We start from the raw sequence: 26,270 nt of genomic DNA, 5'->3' as shown, positions 1-26,270 counted from the left end.
TTGTAAGCTATACCCTCGCTGGTCATGGAAACTTCAAAACGGGCTCATTCAATTTTAAATTGAAAGCGCTAGTGCCCTATTTAATAGTCGAAAGTGAATGCAGGGCAACTAATGCCCCACTCGCACCCACCATTTCCCCAAACACATCCAATCGAAATTTTGAGATGGACATTTTATCCATCGTAGTTGAAAGTTCTGGAAATTAGGTCTTTGCCAGAGTTGTTAAAGAAACTTCAAAAAGGACTCATTCAATCGGTAATTGAGAGGGCTAATGCCCTTATAAATTGGAAATTGATTGTAAATTGAGAGGGCTATTGCCCTTTTTAATAGTCAAAAGTAACTAGGGGGAGACTATGCCTCCCTAAGCCCATCATTTCCACAAAAATTTCCGATCAACACTTTGATATGGCCATTTTGTTCCACGTAGTTGAAATGTCTCAAAATTATGTCTTTGAGGATGACACCCTCCCGCTATAACCCTCAGAGCAAGGGTTTTAAGTTATGCCCTTTTGGCATATAACGTTTTTATAAAAAAATTTGTCATAGAAGATTCCGAAAGAGCTAATTCGATTGGAAATTTAGATGGCTAGTGCCTTTTTTGTTAGTTAAAAGTGATCAGAGGGTAAATGTTTCTCTCAACGCCTATCATTTCCGCAAGCAATTCCAATCAAAATTTTGATATAGCCATATTATTAAGCCTATCAGAGAGGTCTGGAAATTGTATCTTTGAGGGTAACAAATCCCCCCAGCCGTCAAGGCAAAGATTGTAAGCTATGCACTGGGGATATATAATGTTTTTATAGAAAGTATGTTATATGAACTTCAATGGTTACTCACTGGATTGGTAATCAGACGCTCTAGTGCTCTTTTTAAGAGTCAAAGTGATCAGAGGGCAGCTACCCTTTCCTCCCTACAAGCATGCCATATTATCGCGAAATGTGTCTAATAGAAATTTTGAGATAGCCATTCTATTCAAAATAGTCTAAATGTCATATAACAAGGCTTCTGGGGTTGAAAAAACACAAAAATCTGGGACAAGGGTTGTAAATTATGCCCAAGGGGTATTAAAGGTTTCTGTGGAAGTGATGGTTATTTAACTTCAGAAGAGGCTTAGTCTTTCTTCCTTAAAAAGACTATGTCAATATAAAATGAACAGAAATTAATCAAACAAACTTTTTGCGAAACATAAGTAAAGAAGTCCATTAAACTAAAAATGAACTAAAATATAATCAAATAATCTACCAAGCAAATAACTAACACAAATCAGTATCAATAAATAGTTGAAACCCAAAACAAACAGAAATTAAAATGAGTCAAACTCAAAACGAGCATAAATTAATCAGAGTTGGGTTCTAAGCCCTATGCTTTCTAAAGGCAAGAACACAATTTGTACTTTACTGAAAAAAATTCTATGACTATGTCAATATAAAACGAACAGAAATTAATCAAACAAACTTTTTGCAAAACATAAGTAAAGAACTCCATTAAACTAAAAATGAACTAAAATAGAATCAAATAATCTACCAAGCATACAACTAACACAAATCAGTATCAATAAATAGTTGAAACCCAAAACAAACAGAAATTAAAATGAGTCAAACCCAAAACGAGCATAAATTAATCAGAGTTGGGTTCTAAGCCCTATGCTTTCTAAAGGCAAGAACATAATTTGTACTTTACTAAAAAAAATTCTGTGAAATATTTTCACTTTTATAACTTTAAGAAATCAAAAATTAATTAAGATTTTAAGGAATAAATGCAAGCATATGTATATTAAACTGACAATGCACATTATTTGAGTACATTCATTTGAATATTTTTCAGTAAAGTACAAGTTATATTCTGGCTTTTAGACAGCATAGGGATTTATAACTCTACTCAGATCTGAGTTTGACGTATTTTAGTTTCTGTTTGTTTTGGGTTTCATTTATGTATTGATACTGAATTTTGGTAGTTGTATGATTGGTAGATTATTGGATTCTATTTTTGTTCATTTTTGGTTTAAAGGAGTTCTTTATTTTATATTTGTAAAATTTATTTTGTGTGGAAAGTTTTTTTTTATTAAAAATCAATAAAATCCATCAGCCAGATCCTTCAAATTAAGCATCAGTAACAAAACACAGTATATATTATAAACATTAAGAAGATGTAAAAGGATAGAATACCATTCGGGTCTAACCGAAAATTTAATACATTTGCTAATTTGCTAATTTAGGAAATTTAGAAAAAAATAAGATTAGAAATACTTAGATTCAGACTACAACCCGACAATGACAAGCATTGGGACTAGCAATCACCGGCCCAGACACACAGGTAAAGAGATATAAGTAAGTAAGTAACAATCTCTTGGCACTGGGAGAAACAAACATCCGCCCAGACACATAAGTAAAGAGAGTGAGAGAATAAAAAAAAAACATAAATATATAGATTCTGACATACAAACCGACAGAGAAAGGCACTGGGAGAAGCAAATATCCGCAGAGACACATAGGTAAAGAGAGTGGGAGAGGTAAAAACACATGCAAATATATATATTCAGACATATAAACCAACAATGACAGGCATTGAGATAGGCAAACACACGCCCAGGCACATAAGCAGAGGAAGTGAGAGAGACAAAAACACATATAAATACAAGGATTCTGACATACAAGCCAACAAAGAGTGGCGCGCCATTCTAAGTGAACCTAGATGAACCCAACTTTTTGGATATCCCTCTCACTATGACTGTGTGTCTGAGCGGGTGTTGTGCCATCAATAATTGATCCAACCTAAACTCAATGAAATGATGCATAGTCATATCTTAATGTCTGTCATTGTAGGTTTGTATGTCTGAATCAAAATATTTGCATGTGTTTTTTTCTCTCCCACTCTCTTTGCCTATGTGTTTGGGCGGATGTTTGCTTCTCCCAGTGCCTGTCTTTGTCGGTTTGTATGTCAGAATCTATATATTTGTGTGTTTTTGACTCTCTCTTACTCACTTTGCTTATGTGTCTGGGTGGGTGTTTGCCTATCTCAATGTCTGTCATTGATGGTTTGTATGTCTGAATCTATATATTTGTATGTGTTTTGTCTCTCTCACTCTCTGAACCTATGTGTCTGGGCGGGTGTTTGCTTATCTCAGTGCCTGTCTTTGTTGGTTTGTATGTCAGAGTCCTTATATTTATATGTGTTTTTGTCTCTCTCACTTCCTCAGCTTATGTGCCTGGGTGGGTGTTTGCTTATCTCGATGCCTGTCATTGTTGGTTTGTATGTCAGAATACATATATTTATATGTGTTTTTTTCTCCCTCACTTACTCTGCTTATGTTTGTGGGCGGGTGTTTGCCTATCTCAATGCCTGTCATTGTTGGTTTGTGTGTCTGAATCTATATATTTGCATGTGTTTTTATCTCTCCCACTCTCTTTGCCTATGTATCTGTGCGGATGTTTGGTTCTCCCAGTGCCTGTCTCTCGGTTTGTATGTCAGAATCTATATATTTATGTATTTTTTTGACTCTCTCACTCTCTTTACTTATGTGTCTGGGAGGATGTTTGCTTCTCCCAGTGGCAATAGATTGTTACTTACTTACTGATATCTCCTTACCTATGTGTCTGGGCGGGTGTTTGCTAGTCCCAATACTTGTCATTGTCGGGTTGTAGTCTGAATCTAAGTATTGGTATGTCTTTTTTTGTCTCTCTCCTTCTCTTTGCATGTATCTCTGGGCAGGTGTTTTCTTGTCTCAGTGCCTGTCATTGTCGTTTTGTATGTCTGAATCTATATATTTGTATGCTTTTTTTGTCTCTCTCACTCTCTTTTTTGTCTCTCTCACTTCCTCTGCTTAAGTGTCTGGGCTGGTGTTTGCCTATCTCAATGCCTGTCATTGTTGGTTTGAAGGTCTGAATCTATATATTTGCATGTGTTTTTATCTCTCCCACTCTCTTTGCCTATGTGTCTGGGCAGATGTTTGCTTCTCCCAGTGCATGTCTTTGTCGGTTTGTATGTCAGAGCCTACGTATTCATTTGTTTTTGACTCTCTCACTCACTTTGCTTATGTGTCTGAGCGGGGTGTTTGCCTGTCTCAATACCTGTCATTGTTGCTTTGTATGTCTGAATATATATATATGTGCATGAGTTTTTGTCTCTCTCACTCTCTGGGTCTATGTGTCTGAACGGGTGTTTTCTTATATAAGTGCCTGTCTTTGTCGGTTTGTATGTCAGACTTCATATATTCATATGTATTTTTCTCTCTCAAACTTCCTCTGCTTATGTGTCTGGGAGAGTGTTGGCCTATCTCAATGCCTTTCATTGTTGGTTTGCATGTCAGAGTCCATATATTTATATGTGTTTTTGTCTCTCTCACTTCCTCTCCTTATGTATCTGGGCGAGTGTTTGCCTTTATCAATGGCTGGGATTGTTGCTTTGTATGTCTGAATCTATATATTTACATGTGTTTTTGTCTCTCTCACTCTCTGGGCCTATGTGTCTTGGGCGAGTTTTTGCTTATCTCAGTGCCTGTCTCTGTCGGTTTGTATGTCTGAATCAATATATTTGCATTTGTTTTTATCTCTGTGTATGGCATGTGTATGGCACTGTGTATGGCGGATAGGAATCACCCCTCACACGCCCACCATTTACCCAAAAATATCCAATAAACATTTTGAGCTAGCCATTTTGTTCAACGTAGTTCAAAAGTCCAGAAAATATGTCTTTGTGAATGACACTCCCCCCACAGCCCTCAGCAAGAGGGTTGTAAGCTATACCCTCACTGGTCATAGAAACTTCAAAACGTGCTCATTCAATTGAAAATTGAAAGCGCTAGTGCCTTATTTAAATGTCGAAAGTGAATGCAGGGCAACTAATGCCCAACTCGCGCCCACCATTTCCCCAAACACATCCAATCAAAATTTTGAGATGGACATTTTATCCATCGTAGTTGAAAGTTCTGGAAATTAGGTCTTTGCCAGAGTTGTTAAAGAAACTTCAAAAAGGACTAATTCAAAGGACTCAAACTTCTTCTACTTATGTGTCTGGGAGGATGTTTGCCTATCTCAATGCCGGTCATTGTTGGTTTGCATGTCAGAATCCATATATTTATATGTGCTTTTGTCTCTCTCACTTCCACTGCTTATGTATCTGGGTGAGTGTTTGCCTTTATCAATGGCTGGGATTGTTGCTTTGTATGTCTGAATCTACATATTTGCATGTGTTTTTGTCTCTCTCACTCTTCGGGCCTATGTGTCTTGGGCGAGTGTTTGCTTATCTCAGTGCCTGTCTCTGTCGGTTTGTATGTCTGAATCAATATATTTGCATGTGTTTTTATCTCTCTCACTCTCCTTGCCTGTGCGTCTTGGCGGATGTTTGCTTCTTCCAGTGTCTGTGTTTGTTGGTTTGCATGTCAGAATCCATATATTTATATGTGTTTTTGTCTCTCTCACTTCCTCTGCTTATGTGTCCGGATGGGTATTTGCCTATCTCAATGCCTGTGATTGTTGCTTTGTATGTCTGAATCTATATATTTACATGTATTTTTGTCTCTCTCACTCTTTTTGCTTATGCGTTTGGGCGGGTGTTTTCTTATCTCAGTGCCTGTCTCTTTCGGTTTGTATGCCTGAATCAATATATTTTCATGTGTTTTTATCCCTCCCACTCTCCTTGCCTAAGTGTCCTGGCGGATGTTTTCTTCTCTCAGTGCCTGTCTTTGTCAGTTTGTATGTCAGAATCTATATATTTATATGTGTTTTTGTCACTCTCACTCTCTTTGCTTATGTGTCTGGGCGGGTGTTTGCCTATCTCAATGCATGTCATTGTTGGTTTGTATCTTTGAATCTACATATTTGCATGTGTTTTTTCTCTCTCACTCTCTGGGCCTATCTGTCCGGGTGGGTGTTCGATTATCTCAGTGACTGTCTTTGTCGGTCTGTGTGTCAGAATCTATATATTTATATGTGTTTTTGTCTCTTTCACTTCCTTTGCTTATGGGTCTGGCCGGGTGTTTGCCTATCTCAATGCCTGTGATTGATCGTTTGTTTGTCTGAATCTATATATTTGCATGTGTTTTTGTCTCTCTCACTCTTTTTGCTTATCAGTTTGGGCGGGTGTTTGCTTATCTCAGTGCCTGTCTCTGCCGGTTTGTTTGCCTGAATCAATATATTTGCATGTGTTTTTATCTCTCCCACTATCCTTGCCTTTGTGTCTGGGTGGATGTTTTCTTCTCCCAGTGCCAGTCTTTGTCAGTTTGTAGTTCAGAATCTATAAATTTATACGTGTTTTTGTTACTCTCACTCTCTCTGCTTATGTGTGGGTGGGTGTTTGCCTATCTCAATGCCTGTCATTGTTGGTTTGTATGTGGTAATCTGTTTATTTGCATGTGTTTTTGTCTCTCTCACTATCTGGGCCTTTTTGTCTGGGTGGGTGTTTGCTTATCTCAGTGACTGTCTTTGTCGGTTTTTATGTCAGAATCTATATATTTATATGTGTTTTTGTCTCTCTCACTTCCTCTGCGTATGTGTCTGGACAGGTGTTTGCCTATCTCAATGCCTGTCAGCAATGGTTTGCATGTCAGAATCTATATATTTACATGTATTTTTTGTCTCTCTCACTCTCTTTTCTTATGTGTCTAGGTGGGTATTTGCCTAACTCAATGCCTGTGATTGCTGCTTTGCATATCTGAATCTATATATTTCCACGTGTTTTTGTCCCTCTTACTCTCTTGGCCTATGTGTCTGGGCGGGTGTTTTCTTATCTAGTGCCTGTCTTTTTCGGTTTGTATGTCTGAATCTATGTATTTGTATGTGTCTCTCACTCTTTTTGCCAGTGTGTTTGGATAGGTGTTTGCTTCTCTCAATGTCTGTCTTAGCTTACCCTAGAAATAATGGGAGTATGAAAAGGTAATAGATGATATATTTTTAATGAAATAATGACATATATGATAATAATATAAATATATGGTAGATACATTATTATACATTATTAATATCAATCATCAACTTTGGACGTTTTGAATCTGTTCCATAAAATGGTTCACCATGTTCTCTCTTGATACTTTAGCTATTGTCTTCTCTTAGTTCGTAATCAGTAGAATAATCATTATTCCATTTTGAGTCATACACAATTTTTACAGGTGTAACATCGACAGGGTCAATATGCCTTTCGTCTTTAGTATTATTTGGTTCATTGACTGCTTGATCAACGGCAGTAACGTTTGCAGGTACTTTTTTTTCATCGATTCATCTTTCTATTCCTCAGTGATATTTTCTGCCAATGCCCTTTTGATTTTTCTGGCAATTTCACTGTCTATTATCACACTTTTTACACAGGTAACAGTTCCGGCACGTAGACAAGATATGGTTTATGATATTAGTAGAAGAGTGGGTCTTTCTTTTCGTCTTTGCTTTTCATTTGAATGTTAATACTCGAAAGCTAACGATATGGTTTAACACTGTGTAACATGTTAGCACAAGCACAAGCAAGAAGATACCCCTCTTCATCAACTATAATTTTTATGTTGGCATTCTCTTTGAGTGCAATCATCTCCTGAGTTCTCAATCTCGCATATCCACCATCATAAGAGTTGATTTTTTTTGGTACTCCAAAGAAATGTAATTCCTTACTGTCATGGCAATGCACGCATACGTTTCCGACAGTGCTACCACTTGTACTTATTTCATAGTTTAAATACTTCTCCTTGTCAGCATTCAATTCTACAATAACACTATCATGTGAACATACTTTCTTAAAATGCTTCATATTCAATTCTTAGAGATATGAGTTGTTTTTATTGTTCCACTGTGTAAAAAATACTGATTTAATACATCCAATAAACTAGGTAGTGTCGATAAACGGACATAGAGTACCATTGGGAAAGCCGCATCGTGTCTCTGAGCAAGCAGAGAGTACAATCATTAGAGCCATAAGCATACGTCATGACATATTAAGATACGTGAAAAAAAAGATATGGAGATACGGAGTTTGGGGATAGGGGACCTTTGGGGGTTGATGTCCCTGATGGTTAGGGTCATTGGTGTTTATGATCCTTGATGGTTCATACTCATATATAGCTCACTACTTGATTTGTAAGGATTTCTATGGATTGTTCTTAATTTCTTTATTAAAATTCTTTTCTTTCCATCTACATCTCTATTAGTATCAACTTTTTAGTATACTATAACGTTAGACCATATTTTAAATTGACATCACTGTTCAAACACCACTTATGTATTTTACAGAACACATCGAGAGGTAAAGCTAGGTCGAGTCACAATGTCATTCTATCATCGTTAACTATTTTCGTAGACTTATGTTGTTCCAAATTTATAAAAAATTTCTTGAGTTAACAAACCCTTCGGGGTTACTTCAACTGCTAATCAGTTTAGCCCTTTTTACCGCCTTCATACAATCCAATTCGCAAATGTTATCTAGCTCTGTTTTTTCCCTATTATTCAATTAAGATCGTTCATACAGTTCAATTCGCAAATGCTATATCCTTTTTTTTTGCAAATAGAGTTAGCTTTTACACAAAATGATATAAAGCCATATGCCAATCAATCAATTCTGAGTGTAGCCTACTATTCTTTAATTAGCAGCAACGCATTCCTAACAAACTAGTCTTGACTAAAGGGATACTCACTCTCTTTGAAAAGATGTAGAGCATTAAGCAAATAGCATGGTAATTCCTAGAGCATTAAGCAAAGTATAATGCCATGCGAGGGGATACTCACTCACTTTGAAAAGGTGTAGAGCTTCCATAGAAATGTTTTCCTATAGCTTCCATGGAATCCAGAAAATGCATTCTACTCAAATAAGATTTTTTATAGAAGGCGTTGTCCTACTTGAAGGCGTTCAACTTCAAAACAGGCTCATTCGATTGAAAATTGAAAGGGCTACTGCCCTTTTTAAAAGTCAAAAGTGATTGGAAGGCAACTACCCCCACCCCTCGCCCCCACGCCCATTATTCCCCCAAAAAATCCAATCAAAATTTTGAGATAGCCATTTGTTCAGCGTAGTTGATTTTCAGATAGAAAATATGTTTTTGAGGAGGACACTCCCCCAAAACCCTCAGGACAAAGATTTTAAGTTATACACTTGGGGTATATAAGGTTTTTATAGAAGGCATTGTCGTAGACACTTCAAAACAGGCTCATTCAATTGGGAATTCAAAGGACTAGTGCCCTTTATAATAGTTGAAAGTGATTGGAGGGCAGCTAGCCCCCATGCCCATCATTTCCCCAAACACATCCAATCAGAATTTTGAATTAGCCATTTAGTTCAGCGTAGGCTAGTTTATTTCCAGATAGTACATATACTTTTTAGGAGGACACTCCTCCAAAACCCTCAAGACAAGGGTTTTAATTTATGGCCTGGGGGCATATAAGGTTTTCTTAAGAAGGCGTTGTTGTAGAAACTTCAAAAGGGGCTCATTTGATTGGAAATTCAAAGGGCTAGTGCCCTTTTTAATAGTCAAAAGTGATTGGAGGGCAACTAGCCCCCCCCCCATGTCCATCATTAACCCAAACACATTCAATCAAAATTTTGAGATATATATTTTGTTTAGCGTATGCTAGTTGATTTCCAGATAGAAAATATGTTTTTGAGAAGGACACTCCCCCAAAACCCTTATCGGAAGGGTTTTAAGTTATGCCCTTGGGACATATAAGGTTTTAATAGAAGGCGTTGTCATAAAAATTTCAAAAAAGGCTAATTCGATTGGAAATTCAATGGGCTAGTGCCCTTTTTAATAGTCGAAAGTGATTGGAGGGAAACTAGCAACACTGAATCAAATATTATGAATGTTTGTTGCACCCAAAGTTGATCTTTCCTGTACCTTGATAAGTCTCTGTGACATGCGTTTATCTAAAGAAGTCAAGTCTCCCCTCCTGTAACTTGATATGATCTCTCTTTGTTTGGGTTCGTGGGCGCTTGGCAACTGGTTTTTTTCAATAAAAAAGTCACTAAGTTTTTTAACAATGGGGCACCTATTGCATTTTATGGTAAATTTTCGGGGCATTGTTTTTCACTTAAAAAAAATCGAATATTATCTCGATTATCTCGAATATTTATAACACGCAAATTTGAACTTTTCTGTAGCTTGATGCGTCTCTCTATGAAATGTGTTTGCCGACAGAAGTCAAATCTCCCCTCCTGCAAATTGAGAATGATCTCTCTGACACATTGCGCTTTCTGACACAAATTCAATATATCTTTGTGACTAGTAGAATTCTTTTGTGTATGCCCACACCATCTGTGATTTACGACTCGCTATTTAAAGAAGAAATTGACTATAAATTTGCTGTGATAAAGGTAAAATAAACTTAGATTTAGCTTTATGAATTGAGGCTTGGATATGCTAATATTTATTTTACAAGTTGGAAGCTGTGGGTAATGGGCGCTAAAGTGTTAATGAATTTGGGTTCTGTGAGCGCTGGGCTTTAAAGTATCGTTGGAGAAAAAGAAACTGAGAACTGGAAACCAAAGTACAATCCCCTACGGTTCCGTAGGTGAAAAGGTGATTATACTTTGCTGGAAATTAAGGTAAAATATTGTTTTGTCAAAATTTTAATAGGTAATAGGCCTATCATGTAGGCAAATTTCAGGAACCTCTAAAGGGAGAATGAGAGGAGGTAGGTACTTCAAAATACTTTCCCGGAACATACTCTAGCCTTTAGATCCATCCCTGAAAGTTACATTTTCCTAACCTAACCCCTATACAATCTTTAAATTAGCCAACTGGTTGGCTATTAAATCTCACCTATATATAAATTGCAACCTTAGTTAGCCAACAAGTCAGCTAATAATAGAGTTCTATATACAATATAAAAATTAGCTAACAAGTTGGCTATTAAATGTCCAATGTATACATAAACTTTAGTTTAAAATATCCAACTAGTCAGCTATCAATACAGTTTCTAATAGCCTATACATTTAAAATTAGCTAACTAGTTGGCTACTAAGATCCCATGTATATATAACCTGCATTTGAAAATAGCCAACTAGTCAGCTATCAATACAGTTTCTAATAGCCTATACATTTAAAATTAGCTAACTAGATGGCTACTAAGATCCCATGTATATATAACCTTCATTTGAAAATGGTCAACTAGTCAGCTATCAATAAGGTTTCTAATACATATTAGAGCCAAGAATTAGCTAACTAGTTTGCTAGGCCCTATTAAAGTCTCAGCTATTTACACATTTGGATTAGCCAACCAGTTGGCTATTAGATCTCATTTACCATGAAGACCTAATGTAAGAGAAAGAAACTTTACCAATAATATATTCTCTTTTCAGGCCATGTGTTTACGCTACAAGCTGAATCGAAGAAGGCCAGCACAATATTTGCCGCGTTACTCCCAAACATGCTCTTTTTTGCAATAAATTCAAGATGTTGCTCGTTCTTGTTTTTTTTTTTTTTTTTCAGTAAAAAGTGCATTATCTCTTTTTATTCAATTTTCCCAAATAAATTTTTTAGTGTATACATATCTCAGCGTGATGGATTTGAATATAAATTATTGCTGAATTCATTCATTCAATTACTGAAATGGGCTTATCAATGGAGATACCAACAGATATATATATATATATATATATATATATATATATATATATATATATATATATATATATATATATATATATATATATATATATATATATATATATATATATATATATATATATATATATATATATATATATATATATATATATATATATATATATATATATATATATATATATATATATATATATATATATATATATATATATATATATATAGCTCTGTAGTGAATATCCATCTTGATATTAGCGAAATAGCCTACATATTATATAGATATGATGAGCGGAAAGCAAAATATTCCGTATCCCTGCCTAAGACCTGTCCCGGCCATCAAAGTAAAAAGAAGGAAAAGAGAAAATCTAAATTAATGGGCACTCCAAATAAATTATCATGGTCACTTAGCTAAAATAATAACATTTTTCTTAATTGAGGCAACCTCTTTTCTAATCTCCTAACCCTCCTCTTACCCCCCCTCCTTTTGAATAAATAAGGTCAACACCCTTGCCCCCCCTCCTTAAAAAATTACTTTTAGCTCCTTTAGACTCAACCTTTAGTACCATAATTTGCACTCTGCTAAAATAATTACATTTTTTGTTAATCCTGACCGGCTCTTTTCTAACCCTATTTTTACCCCTTTTCACTAAATAAAGTCCAGTCAACACCATTATCCTTGCGCCCCCCCCGCATTAAAAAATTACTTTTAGCTAGTTATGGCTGAGAATCATAGTTAGCTATTTTTATTGTATGTATATACATATAATAAACTCAGTAGCCAACCCGTTCGCGATTTTATATTTTAGTGTATAATTAGACTGTTTTTTGATAGCCAACTGGTTGGCTATATCAAGCACATGTATACCTAAAACGGTTTGATATTAGCCAAGTAGTCTAAATATCATTTAGAGATTATGAACAAAAGTAATATATTTCACACCCCCCTTCCTTTCCCGGCCCATTATAGTGAAATGATGGAAAGAGAAAACTTAAATTAATCGGCACTTCAAATCAACCCCGCCTCACCCCAACCGCTCAAGAAGTGAAGTTAGATCAATCCTAAGCATAAACATCTAAGTTTGATAAAAATATAGTACTTTAGAAATGAATTTGGGATATATCTTTGCATATTAGGGGGTGGGGGTAAAGTACGACGGGTCAGCAAGCCCCCAAAAACGGGTTTTATCATTTCCTTCTCTATAGTGATTAAGCCGAGAGGCCTTGGTAATGCAAAAGTGCCGTTTTAAGTTTTAATATCACTCCTTACTTTTAGTTAAAAAAATAGGTTTTTTATATTTAATTTCTGAACGTTTCTTAATGAATGCAGCTTTCATTTTGGCGCACTGTACATGAATAAATAAAACAAAATTTGCATGTTAATTTTACTTTTTTTTTGGCTAAATGGCTTTCTCGAAATTTTGATCTGACGTAACTTACAAATTAACTTACGTAACGAACTTCTATATAAGTATATTTTTATGACGTATATTAGGGGGTTCGCCCCCTAGTCAATACCTCGCTCTTTACGCTAAATTTAAAAATTTGCTCAAATTATTTAAGAATGACCCCTTCATCGCAAATGCCGTTAATTACAATAAATGATATGATGAAAGTACAAAAAAAAACTTTAGCGTAAAGAGCGAGGTAATGACTAGGGGGCAAACCCAGTCATATACATGATAATTTCTGTTTGTTGTAAGTTTTGATGTTGCTCCTTAACTTCAGTTGAAAAAATTGTTTTTTTTGTTTAATTTCTGATCGTTTTTTTCTAAATAATGCTGTGAAATCCGGCGCCCCCGTCATAGAAATGTCCCTTCCCCCATGCAAACTTCCTCCATGGGAAGATCCTCCCACGAACCCCCCGCTCCAACCCGCCCCCCCGAACTACCAGAAAATTTTCCCTAGGAAACTTCTGTATATTTCCCAATAACCAATACTATATGTAAACATTGGGCAAAGTTCATAACTTGCAGACCTTCCCCCGGGGACTGTGGAGGATTAAGTCATCCTCAAAGATATAGTTATTGTATTTTTCGACCATACTGAACAAACTATCTCAAAATTTTGATCGGGTTACTTTGGGGAAACAATGAGCTTCGGAGGGGTCCTAGTTGCCCCCATTTTTGTTGATTACTTAAAAAGGGCACTAGAACTTGATGGCCGGGACCACAGTTCATATAATTATCCAGTAAGCTTATCACAGATCATTTCTGGTCTTCGTTCTCGGTGCGAACAAAAAGCTCCTCCCACTTCTTCGTGCAGTTATTAATAGCGGGTTTCCACTTGTTTCCGATTGTTTCGCGTAAAGTGCATTATTCGTAATAGCGGGTTTCCACTTGTTTCTGATTGTTTCGCGTCTGACTTGTCTACCCGTGAAAAGATCTGATGCCGCTTATGTTTTTACGTTCTCTGGAGCACTCGCACCCCGGTCCGGGTTTTTATAATGGGTGAGATAGGGAATGATCAAACTGGATAATTATATGAACTGTGGCCGGGACAGGTCTTGGGCAGGGATACGGAATATCTTGCTTTCCGCTCATCATATCAACATAATATTCAGGCTATTTCGCTAATATCAAGATGGATATTCACTACAGAGCTATATAGCTATATAGCTATACAGCTATATAAGCTATATAGCTATACAAAGCTATATATATGAGCTATACAAAGCTATATATGAGCTATACAAAGCTATATATATATATATATATATATATATATATATATATATATATATATATATATATATATATATATATATATATATATATATATATATATATATATATATATATATTATATATATATAATATATATATATATAAATTATATATATATATAATTGGCTTCCGTTTTACTAGATGTTGCAAAAAAGTGTGCGCGTGTCGCGGCTTTCGCCGCGACACGAGCATTGGCGTCAGAGAGCTAGTAAATACTTTTAGTCATGAACATGAAAACAAAACTAAAAAGTAGCTAGTACGCATTTTCTTCTGCTTGTGCGACATCTTAGTATGATTTCTTTTGGACATTCGGCTTATTTGCCTTCAAATATGTAAGAAATGTGTTCCCGGTTATTCATTAGGTCCAAACAGTTTCTTCCAGCCTGGAATGTTCTAGTACTTTTAAGGGTAGAAAATGATCAACCTCCCTTCTGTGACTTTTCTTGCCTCCACTGGCCCCTTCTTTGGCATTGGAGATCAAAATTTCTGAATATTAACTTTTCCAAAATAGTAGAAAGGTCCCATGAACATGCTTCCAGGAATGACAATAACGGTGGCCGGCGTTTACCCTCACGGGAAATACCTCCCCCCCCCGGAAAATAAGGCTTTCCAAATTTGAGAATTTTATTTGAACTTTTTTTTTCATTTTCCGTAGGGTGAAGTAATTTTGGTTCTTATGTATTTTACGCCACTCACTCAAGTTTACGCTTTGTAAAACCTGAGAACAAACTGGTTTCTTCGTTAGTTTCTTTCAGTTTAGCACGAAACAAAACAAAGAAAAGTGACAAAATAGATGAGAAATACATAATTTGGGCTATATATTTGCACATAAGGGAGGGGGGGTAAAGTATTGGGACAGTTTGAAGTCAGAAAAAAATTCTTGCTTCATACTATACAGAAGAATTGTACCTAACACATTTTGCATGCAGGCCTGCTATGCTTGACCAATCCCCCTGATGGGTAAATATGTAGCCCAATTTTTTTTTAAAGTAATGATGAAACCGGTTTGTACTCGAGTTTTACACATAGAATGAGTGGCGTATAATACACGAGTACCGGAATTTCCCATAGAGAGAGCCGGATTTCCCAGTATTTTTTTTTAAAACGATTCAAGCAGAAAACGTCTTATCACCGGCGAAAAAATCTTACTTCTAAGAGAAATTTGATAATGTTAGGTGAAAGTTTGTTAGTATTAAGGAAAAGTTGTTACTTCGAAGAGAAAATTTTTTAGTGCAAAGGAAAGCTTGCTACTTCTGACTGAAAACTTGTTACATAACGAAAAAAATGTTACTTCTAAGAGAAATTTTGTATTTTTTACTGAAAACTTGTTAGCTCTGACAGATAACGTGTTATCACTGACGAAAAACTGTTACTTCTAAAAGAAATTTTTTATCTTTGACGGAATTATCATTGGTGCTATTAGAAAAAATTTGTTATTGTTAAAAAAATACCTATTACTTCAAAGAGAAATTTGAGTGTGTTAAGTAAAAGTTTGTTAGTATTAAGGAAATACTTGTTATTTCAATGAGAAAATTTGCTAGTGTTAAGGAAAACTTGCTACTTGAGACAGAAAAATTGTTATCATAAACGAAAAAATTCTTACTTCTATGAAAAATGTGGTATCTTTGACAGAAAACCTTCTACTTCTAACAGAAAAGTTGTTATCATTGACAAAAATTGTTACTTTTAAGAGAAATTTGTTATCTTTGACGGAAAAGTTGGTGCTATTAGAAAAATTTGTTACTGTTAAGGAAAAATTGCTAGTTCTGAAAGAAAAGTTGTTATCATAAATATAAAATTGTTATTTCTCACTAATCACCTAACTACTGTAATTATAAAATGAAAAATTCAGATCCAATAAGCCCAGATCTTCATTCAAAAAACAGATTTCAAAAGTGTTGAATTTCACCGCAAAGGACTTGAGCAGTTTGTCGTGTTTTGGGACCACATAATAAATGTCATAGGAAGAGTGAGACAGCAGTCAACCGCCTCCGCTATGTTTTCCCAACAAAATGCTTTCAGATGAGAGGGGAAAAAATTTACTAAATTTTGGCAAATATTTACTAGATTTGTTTGATTTTACTAGATCTGACCCCCATTTTACTAGATTTACAAGGTGGATGTGCTTTTTACAAGATCTAGTAAAATTTTACAAGGGGTGGCAACGTTGACTGTGCTGGCCTTCTTCCATTCAGCTTGTAGCGTAAACACATGGCCTGAAAAGAGAATACATTATTGGTAAAGTTTCTTTCTCTTACATTAGGTCTTCATGGTAAATGAGATCTAATAGCCAACTGGTTGGCTAATCCAAATGTGTATATAGCTGAAACTTTAATAGCAAACTAGTTAGCTAATTCTAGGCTCTAATATGTATTAGAAACCTTATTAATAGCTGACTAGTTGGCTAATTTTCAAATGAAGGTTATATATACTTGGGATCTTAATAGCAAACTAGTTAGCTAATTTTAAATGTATAGGCTATTAGAAACTGTATTGATAGCTGACTAGCTGGCTATTTTAAACTAAAGTTTATGTATACATTGGACATTTAATAGCCAACTAGTTAGCTAATTCTTATAGGCCTATTCTATATAGAACTCTAATATTAGCTGACTAGTTGGCTAACTAAGGCTGCAATGTATATATAGGTGAGATCTAATAGCCAACCAGTTGACTAATTTAAAGATTGTATATATATATATGGTTGTTCTTATTAGCCACCTAGTTGGCTACACATTTTTTTCTATATAGGCCTATAATGCTTGGCTAAGGTTTTTTTCTTTATATATAGACTGTACTATTTTTGGTAAAATTCTAGCCTACTTTAGTTACTTTTGACTATCTTGGAAAGGAGTTGGGTTAGGAAAAATAACCGGTATGGTTTTTTTTTTACGTCTAATTTTGTGCCCGGTAATTGAAAGGTTATGAAATACATAAACTCATCCCCCCCCCCCTCTAGAAACGGTTTACGGCATTCACCTTCCTACGTAGTTTATTTTAACAACGATTTCCTAATAAAGTACAAACTTTAAAAAAAATAACTGCATACATTACCAAACATCTGCTTTTATCCTTTTACATTAAAATATATTCCAAAATCCTATTTAAATCCTAAGCCATTTAATTTTCAACCCATGCTGACTTTCTTTATGGTATATGAAACCAGGTTTGTTGTGATGTCACACTTGCTTATCAGACCCGCTTACCCTTAAGGGTAGCAGGCACATGCCAAACAACTCTGTTGATAAGACCATTTAAACTGTATTAATTAGAGAAAGGATTTCATAAGAGAGATCAGTAAAAATAACCTAATCCTTTTTAGAGGACAAATTATGTCATGGGAAGACGTTTTTGAAATTCCCGTTTGAAGACGTTTTTGAATTTCCCCTTAAAGTAGAATCTAAAATTCTACTTTAGAAGCTTTTAAAATATTTCTAAAGTACTAAAAGATAGAGTACTAAAAACATCAGAATTGACTTCAGAGGACACGTTATATCACGGGAAGAGGTTTTTGAAATCACCCTTCCCCCCAAACTCAAAATTTTCTAAAATTCTACTTTAGAAGCTTTTAAAATATTTCTAAAATACTAAAAGATACAGTGCTAAAAACATCAGAATTAACTTCAGACGACACATTATATCAGAGGAAGATGTTTTTGAAATCCCCCCTCCCCCCAATCTCCACATTTTTAGAAATTCTTGGTGATTAGCTTTTAAATTATTTTAATTATTTCTAAAGAGCTATGACATGGAGGGCTAATGACATAAGACTCAACTTTAGAGGACAATTTATTTCATGGGACGATGTTTTTGAAATCTCCCTTCCCCCCAAACTCAAAATTTTCCAAAATTCTACTTTAGAAGCTTTTTAAATATGGTAAAATTCTACTTTGGCTACTTTTGGCTATCTTGGAAAGGGGTTTGGCTAGGAAAATAGAACTTTCAGGGATGGTCTACAGGCTAAAGTATGTCATGGAAAGGTATTTTGAACCTCTACTCCTTCTCCCTCTAGACTGTCCTGAAATTTGCCTACATGACAGGTCAATACCTATTGAAATTTTTACAAAACAATATTTTACCTTAAGTTCCAATTATCAGTTTTTTTTCAATTATCAGTTTCTTTTTCTCTGGTTTTAGTTCTAAATTGCAATTCCTGTTATTTGAGTAGAATTTTAAGTAATATCAATGCTTTTTTTCAAAATTTAGGAAATGTATTTACATATCTTTAAAACCTTATAAATTAGGATTGAGCAAAGTTGTGAAGCTGAAAACAATTTTATTGTACTTTATTTAAGCAGAAGATCTGTTTTTCAAGGTTTCACTTTTATAACACACAGATTTTTAAAGGTCAGGACCCTCTAGAGAGAGGAGTAGAGGTAGGTGCTTCAAAATACCTTCCTGGGACATACTTTAGCCTGTAGACCCATTCCTGAAAGTTTTATTTTCCTAACCTAACCCCTTCCCTAGATAGCTGAAGTAGAATTTTACCTCATCATACTTTTGTCAGCTTGTTGAAGAAATTAACAGCATTTTGAAAGTCTTTCAATATTTTAACCAATTATTAAAACAATTTTTTTTATGTGTAGCCAATTTAAACCAACAAATAGTTTACATACTTTAAATGAAAGGTACTTGAAAAAAATTGGGTTACATATTTGCACATTAGGGGGAAGGGGGGTACAATACAGTGGGTTAGCATGCAAAATATTTTGGCTACAATTATTCTGCATATCTTGAAGTCAGATTTGTTTTTAGACTTGACACATTCCAAATACTTTACCCCCAACCCCCTAATGTACAATTATATAGTCCAAAGCCTAAATTTCCCATCTATTCTTTCACTTCTCTTTTTTTTCTCCTGCTAAGGTAAAAGAAACTGGTTTACAGTCTGTCAATGCAAGAACAACTTGAGCAGTAGTTGGTTTACCATACAAATACCAAATGAAATTGACATACATGAATATATAGGCTAGACTATATAAATAATTTATAACAATGGAAGAATGGTCAGAAAAAAAATTGCTTTTTGGTGTTGTTTGAAACTAGCTTGAACAATTTTCACTAGCCTGTATAATAACTCAGTTTTGCCTTGTTGTTTATTTGCAACTATCAGCTTTTGCCATTGAGAAATGTCTAATTGAAAAAAAAAAAACATATTATATTGTGTCAAATCAATATACTACACAAGAATTGTTTCAACAAAAAGGCTCCCACATATAACTATTTTCAATAATAATGAAATATATTTTTAGGGCTATATATGGGATAATTGGGGGGGATAGTCTTAATGAGGAAGCAAATGGTACTCTTTTCTGTGATTTCGAGGTATATGCACATATGCATATATTTGCACATTAGGGGGAAGGGGGGTACAATACAGTGGGTTGGCATGCAAAATATTTTGGCTAGAATTATTCTGCATATCTTGAAGTCAGATTTGTTTTTAGACTTGACACTGTCCAAATACTTTACCCCCAACCCCCTAATGTACAATCATATAGTCCAAAGCCTAAATTTCCCATCTATTCTTTCACTTCTCTTTGTTTTTTTCTCCTGCTAAGGTAAAAGAAACTGGTTTACAGTCTGTCAATGCAAGAACAACTTGAGCAGTAGTTGGTTTACCATACAAATACCAAATGAAATTGACATACAAGAATATATAGGCTAGACTATATAAATAATTTACAACAATGGAAGAATGGTCAGAAAGAAATTTGCTTTTTGGTGTTGTTTGAAACTAGCTTGAACAATTTTCACTAGCCTGCATTATAACCCAGTTTTGCCTTGTTGTTTATTTGCAACTATCAGCTTTTGCCATTGAGAAATGTCTAATTGAAAAAAAAAAAAATATTATATTGTGTCAAATCAATATACTACACAAGAATTGTTTCAACAAAAAGGCTCCCACATATAACTATTTTCAATAATAATGAAATATATTTTTAGGGCTATATATGGGATAATTGGGGGGGATAGTCTTAATGAGGAAGCAAATGGTACTCTTTTCTGTGATTTTGAGGTTTCCAGAAGAACAGCTGTAACTGTAGACTTGTAACAAATCTTTTAAAATATTTACATATTAATGATATAGACTCCTATGGCCTAAATCCCCTCCCTCTTAATATATGGTAGAACCTAGATAAAAATCTGCCATGTACTCAAAATCCAATGGTAAGCTCATGTTCCACAGACATTGTTGCATCTGGATGGATTTATTATGATAAGATCTAATAAATGGGTCAGTAAATGAATATTGTAGTTTCTCCATTCTGAAACATTTACCTTGAATTTACCTTAAGTTTCATTGTCCAGCAAAATAAAGGTTAAATCCTGTAGAATTGCTGTTTAGTAATGACAATGATTGAACATCTCAATGGCAACCCACTCGGTTTGCCATGGCTTTAATGACCATTCTGTATAAACAGCTCTTTTAGAGGCAGCAGTATTGGGGGTAGTGACCACTTGTTTGGTGAGCAAATTCCACAAACTCACTATTTTATTAGTGAAGAAGTTATTTCGTAGTCGAGTGGCAGTTCTGTTCTTATATAGTTTCTGATTGTGCCCCCTACTTCTGGCAGATTGGTCAAGTTGAAATGGCTTATCTAATGGAGAGTTAGAATTCAGGAGCTTATGCATCAAAATAATATCACCCCTTTCACGTCTATAGACAAGAGTGAGGAGTTTCAGTCTCTTCAGACAGGATGAATAGTTTAAATATTTGCATCTGTCAATTGCTTTTGTAGCCCATCTCTGAACTGATTCAAACTTATGCTGATCACTTTTGTTGAGGGGGCTAGCAACACACATACCAAACTCCAGATTAGGCCTGATCAATGCCTTATATAATTTAGTCATCCCCATAGGTGACCTGCAAGTGATTGTTCTTTTTATAATGCCAAGGGTTTATATATATATATATATATATATATATATATATATATATATATATATATATATATATATATATATATATATATATATATATATATATATATATATATATATATATATATTTATATATATATATTAAGTAGATCCCTATGATATGAAAAGGGCTTTTCTCATTTGTCTTTTCTAAGTGGATTATTTGACATTTGTTTACATTGAATTTTACCCTCCACAAATTTGGTCACATAGCAAGTACCTATAGGTCATTCTGTACAGAGGCTCTCTTATTGGGTGTATTAAGAGGTCTAATGAGTTTGAAGTTGTCAGCATAAAGACTTATTTTATTTTAGACTGTGGTAGGTGGCTCATTTATATAAATGTTGAATAATGTTGGTCCCAAGATGGTTCCCTGGGGTTCTCCACTCTATGCTTCCTTTTCTTCTGAAAAGAATACCTGTCCATTTTTCCAAATATTTTCACCCTTTACTTTCACCCAGAAAGAAACTGTAACACCCACTCTTATGTTTTCATTATGCATTAATCAAGCATCAATTCATAAAAGTTTTTCCTCATGGAGATTTTGCTTTCAATGAAAGTACAAAGCAAAGGTATTATTTCATCGGAAATACCATAAAAGGTATTTTCATAAATACCTTAAAAGGTAAATCTAGGATAGGGTGGAGTGAAATAGGTATTAATCAAAATATTTAAATCATCTTAGGTCATATTTAGATCATCTACAGAGTAGTCATTTTTATCATTGTGGCTCTATAATTTGATTTAAATAAAGTAATAAATTATTTGCCAAGCTTTCTTGAATTTTATACTTTTTTAATTTTTAAAACCATCATCTAGCCTTTTGTTGAACTAATTTTGAAAACATTTGATTTAAGACAAGGTTTGCAGTTAAATTGTCTGGCATCTTCCTGGGTCCTATATAGGCTTTCAATATGATTGAGAAGTGTTGATTTTTCAAGTTAACAAAAGCTAGTATTCTGCAATTTTACAATTGAATTTTGAGTACTTGTCAATTATACAGAAAACACCCAAGAAGTGAAGTTACGTTACTCCTGATGAAATATGCCAAAATATAATACTTTAGTTACAAAATTATAAAAACTACAACAGAGAACTATGGAAAGCAGGCTGCTAAAAACAGATTATATTAAATTCCTAATCTAACATGATTGTACCAACTCTATATATTAAATAGTTAATTAAAATACATCTACAGTGTAGTTTTTCCACTGAACCTAATCTAATTTTCCCCAAATATAGGTAGCTAAACCATTTTTTATTCTTTGATCTTTCATATCAAAATTCATGAGCATGTTCCGGATCATTAACCAGTAGCACATTTTGTTCAAAAAAAATTTCTAATTTGAACCTTCATAGCCTTATTTTGTAGGAACAGGAGGAGAAAAAAAAACATCTTAGTTCTGAGTATTTTCATTCATGCAGCAGCTGAACCAGGTACAAAGCAAGTTCCTGGGTCCTAGTTTAGAATCTAATTCTGATTGTATCTAAAGCATCACTTTTCTAGTACACCAAAATTGGCGAGCCCACAATAGTTCTGGTTAGTATTGTTAGTGCTGGGTGAATGGAAACCTGGCCATTAAACTCCCTAAGCTGTTTACTAATATCATGTATGCATTACTTCAACAAAATTAAAAGCACTAAAAAACAAAAGAAAAAATAAAAAAAAGAAAATTTTCAGAAAGTTGTGAATAAATGGACAAAACACCAATTTGAAAATCTATCACAGTGAATACAGAAAAATTTACAGCTTTTGTAGAAAAAACATAAAACTGGAGTGCCACTTCCAATTGTTGTTCACAATATGGTATGTTTTATAAGTGGTATTTACTCATTTCAGAGATAATATTATGGAGTTTGCTGAAATTTCAAATATGGCTGAACCTATAACCGTTCCTGAGACTTTTGTTGTCAAAAATGGTAAGTCAAAATTTTCCTTGGCATAAAGCACATAGTTCAATCAGGTTTTTCTAACTTTTCTAAATTTTGTGAATTTTCCCAAACTTGTTATTAAGAGAAGTCCTAGTATTGCTAGTTTTATATATTTCTGTAAATAAACCTCAAGTGAGAGGGGTAATTTTTTCTCATAAATATGTGATATTTGTTCAGGATAGCTAAGTGTGATTATCTAATAGATGGCCTGCCAAAGATATTCTATGTTTTATTTTACAGGAAATATTGTCCTCATGTTTATTGTAAATAATATTTTCACAACATGGATTTTTTATTGGATTTAATCAATACTTGTACTTAGATTTAAACTTAAGCCCTATTGAATCTGATGATAGTTTGAACTAAAATAGTCTGATTCTTATTTAGTTGTGTCTTAAAATTGTGAGCTTGCCTCCAGGCAATATTTTCTGTCAATTTAGAGTCTTTTAAATACAAGATACTTTGGAGGGGGGGGTCTGAATATGAAAAATTATTCTTATAATGGGTGATAGTCTTTCAGTTCTTCCATTAGAATTGGAAGGGAAAATATTTCAGTTATTGGCTATAATATTTGAATGTTTCTGTCAAACAGGAATTGGGTTATCTATTTTCTTTCCTGTATATGTTTTACAAAATCAAATGGACACACAAACGAATGGAATTTGAAAGAAAATGAATTAAAGATGTAAAAAATGGAATTAGTTGACCAATTTACTTGTCTGACACTAAGAGAAACTGGTATTAGCATTAAGAGGAAAAAGCAATATTGCAACCAAGTGTATTGTGTTTTTTTTTTACCCGAGATAATAAGCCATACTGATTAGCCTCTTAACTGCATAACCTGTGGATGCATTTTAGGATTTCTTTTTTTCTCAACTTTAAATCCTGAGATTTGGCGTTGGCTGTTTGCCAAAGATAGTTTGATTTCTGTCCATATAAGGTTATTATTCATTCTTGTGGGATAATGTGTGGAAAATGGGGAAACAGATGGGCTTGTTTTGTAAGCTTTTCTGTTGAATATGTTAGATGTCTCTTTTATTCATGCTTTCTTTCAGAAGTTAAAGAGGCTTTACCAAGTGACCATAAAGAACTTTTTGACTGTTCAACCCATCTTTTGTCTCCTAAAAGGGAAGATGATCCTTTGGGTAGTTTTTGCTGCTTTTCAGGACCATGTAAACTTGAACCTGATACCCAGGAACTGGGCTCCACCTGTTTTGACAGTGAAGGTATATCTTAAGCATTTGTTTTTTGTATATTGAAATATTTTGGGTAATATTTTATTGGGAAAAACTGGAACAAATGGGAACTTCCTAATTCTTCATCATCTTAAGATTTGAAATTGTTGAAGCCGAAACCAGTTTAAAAAATATAACTTAAAATTATGCAATGTATTCTGGAAAAAATTCTGGAATTTGGAAGTTTCTGAATGAAAAATTTGCTAATTTTGTTCAAAGAATTGGTTTCATTTCTAAAATAAAATATTGAACATTAGTGTTGTCTTGTACTGTAGTCGTAAATTGTAAGTATTGTTGTGTAAATATTCTGTACCTGCAAAAGATGGTGCTTCTTTTCTCAATCTGCTTGTTTATCTCTATTGCTGTAAATCCAGCAGAAAATATGTTATTATTATTATTATTATTACTAAACGTTCATAGTAAGATTCAGTTTGCCTTCTGAATTGTAGAATAAGTTATCAAAACAATTTAAGTGTTAAACACAAAACAATTCAGTCAGTGTCAAATATTCCCTTTAAATAGACCTCTGTTTCTAAAAGGAAAGATATAATTATTACACAAATCAGCACTGTATTTATGGTGTTAGCAAATCATCAAAGGGGTCATGCTATCATAGGTAGAAACTTCAATAAACATCTCTAGAAAAGGCCAGTATAAACAAAAGTTAAAATAGTGAGATGTTCATTATAAATATTCAGCTGAAAAAAGAATTTCCAGCATTTGTAGGAGTAAGTCAGAGAGGAAGAGAATTTTCCTTAGGAAAGAGTGGAAACTATTTTTCTGTTATGTCCAAAACAGTATTATTAGTAAAAAAAAGGTTCGAAATAATAAATCCACTTAAAGCAAAAAATGCACATGAGCTTTAAGATTTTTCTTGTCATCGTCTTTTTGGTAGAAAAAAAGATTTGAAGATATTTTGTAATATAAAATGATGGAACAAGAACTTTTTCTACAGACTTCTAAGCCAGTTTCCTTCAACGCAGTAATGCCAGTGACATAACTAGGTGTTGCAGACCACGTAGGTTGTCCCTCTCCAGGTGTTGGCACCAAGAGAAGAAAGTGGGAAGGTCAGGTCACTTCTGAAGTATAACTACCGCGTAGTTTTTCTACTGAGCCTAAGCTAATTGTCTCGAAGACCGCTGAACTATTTTTTTCTGAGATCTTATATATCAAAATTCTTGAGTGTGTTCTGGATAATTGACAAATATCAAATTTTGTTCAAAATAAAAATCTGCTGATTTGAACCTTCATGGCCTTATCTTGTAGGAAAAGGAAGAGAAAAGGAAACATACTTATTCTGAGTATTTTCATTCATGAAGCAGCTGAACCAGGTACATAACAAGCTCATGGGCCCTAGTTTAGGATTTAATTCTTATTGTATTTAAAGCATCAGTATAGATGCATCAAAAGACCGATATTTTTCACTCCTTGACTCAAATTTTCGTTATTTTTACTGGCATTACCATTTTTAGAAAATTGAGTTTTGCATTTTTGAAAAGTAGTTGGGAGTAGAGTATATACGAAAAAAACAACTGCAAGGAAAATATTCCAAGTCCACTAGAGTAAAAGTAAAAAAACAAGTTTTTTTCAGGCGAAAAAACGGTTAACGATGTAATACTTCTGAAGTAAACTTCCGAGGTATACTTCTGAAGTATATTAAGACTACGAAAGATCTGACAGTATTTTCCATTGATAGTCTTGGCTACAAAAGCTTAAGGCTTTTGCGTTACTTACCTAATGAAACTGGAATAATTTTGGACTTACAAACAAGCTTTATGCTGCATACTTAACAACATTCTGTACTTCAAATTCCGCACTATAATCAATGCACCAATTTAATCTCCAAATAAATTTCTAATTTGTGAAAATTCTATTTATCAAATTATCACCCTTGATTTTGTTCAGAATTTATATTTTGTGTAATTT

The 26,270-nt window shown here is 34.1% G+C and overlaps 1 protein-coding gene across 1 annotated transcript in view; it reads left to right on the top strand.

Annotated features, from left to right (window-relative positions):
* LOC148943937 (uncharacterized) overlaps nt 1-26,270 on the top strand; it is a 395,661-nt gene that overhangs the window by 356,599 nt on the left and 12,792 nt on the right.

Source organism: Artemia sp. Qi Xiang Cuo, chromosome 15 (genome assembly GCF_049724085.1).
Source record: "Artemia sp. Qi Xiang Cuo chromosome 15, ASM4972408v1, whole genome shotgun sequence".
NCBI lineage: Eukaryota > Metazoa > Arthropoda > Branchiopoda > Anostraca > Artemiidae > Artemia > Artemia sp. Qi Xiang Cuo.
The sequence above is the reverse complement of the archived record's forward strand: the minus strand, read 5'-3'. Positions and strand labels throughout refer to the sequence as shown.